We start from the raw sequence: 1420 nt of genomic DNA, 5'->3' as shown, positions 1-1420 counted from the left end.
CTGCGTTGGCACCCGGAGTAAATGAACTGGCTTGGTCAGGAGATGTGGTGGCAGGAGATGAGGTTGGGTTTCAGGAAAGGGATCCTTTTTTCGCTGGTAAGTTCTTGTCCCTCAAAGCACCAAACTAGAAGCCGGGAGCAAAAAATGCAGCCAAAATATTGTGGGGCACAGCTGTCCTAGAGCACAGCCCGAGGACGAGCCCACAGCCCTGTGGTACAGCCCCAGGCTTCTGAGAAAGGACGTGGTGAAAGAGCTGTTTTTCCCCTCCCTACTGGTGCAGCACAATGTCTCTACTGCTGCAGGTTTAGTTGGGACACTGGATGTAACCAGGCAAGCCTGGCAGGGTGGAAGGGGCCTTGAGGTTGGGGGGCCGGTGGTTTGTTTGGGGGCAGACAGGCAGGGCCTGTGCCCTGCAGTCCCTGCACACAGTGTGGAGCTGCCTGTGCAGGACACCAGCACCAGCACTGAGCTCAGTCCACTCTCAGGGGCCTGGTGGGCTGTGCTCAAGGACAAAAGAGCCAGCAAACACTTTAATAGCAGGTTAAGCCTGAGAGAAGTGAAACTGATTCCATCCAAGCACTGAGCAAACGAGTGGAAAGTCTTCTCTGATCAAAGTCCAGCAGAAAGTCTTCAAGGAACAATATTTTTATTAGCCTGGAATCCCATAACTTATTTCTTGCAGGGATTAAAATTCACAGCCAGTGTTTTAAAGTACTGAAGTCACTTAAAACAGAGGGAAGAGAAGAAATTACTTCACTTACTGAAAAAAACCAATAATATCCACTGCAGTTTTGCCTGCCAGTTTGGGCAATGATAGCAAAGATGCCGTGAGGTTTTGCAGGGAGGCCTGTGCATTTCAGTGTGGACATGGGAGGGCAGTGCATGCTCCCCCAGCGCGGGACCTCAGCTGCTGGGGAGGAGGTTTGTGTTCGTGCAGAACCTGCGAGCCTGTGTCCATCTGTGGCAGAGCAGCACCAACCCCAGAGCTGGGGAGGATGGGGGAGGAGGGGTCTCCAGGTTCTTTGCAGCAGTGACATGGATGAACATGAAGAGCACGAGTGGGAAAACGATTGTGCTCACCTTCAGGTGGGGTGAGCAGGTCCCTGCAGGTTTCCCGAGGAGGTTGTTTCCCGTCCAGCCCAAGGCTCAGCCCACGCGGGTGCCAGGGGAGGGCAGGATTGCTGTGTGGTCCGTGATGGGCTGCAGACAGCCCCTCCTGATGGTGCCACGGCAGGACGGGTAATACCCTAAAACCTCTTAGAGTGCAAATCCTGGATCCCTAAGTGCTGAGGAAGCAGAGAAAGACAGAAATAGCAGCTTAGCTAACAGTTGGTGGCAGCGCAGGGTCTGTGCTGCCCTCAGCCCAGACCCCCACGCCCTGCTCGGAGCAGCCAGGCTGGGCAGAGCTCTCCTGCCGAGC

The sequence above is a fragment of the Chaetura pelagica genome, unplaced genomic scaffold, assembly GCF_000747805.2.
Source record: "Chaetura pelagica isolate M959 unplaced genomic scaffold, ChaPel_1.0 scaffold438, whole genome shotgun sequence".
Taxonomy (NCBI): domain Eukaryota; kingdom Metazoa; phylum Chordata; class Aves; order Apodiformes; family Apodidae; genus Chaetura; species Chaetura pelagica.
The sequence above is the reverse complement of the archived record's forward strand: the minus strand, read 5'-3'. Positions refer to the sequence as shown.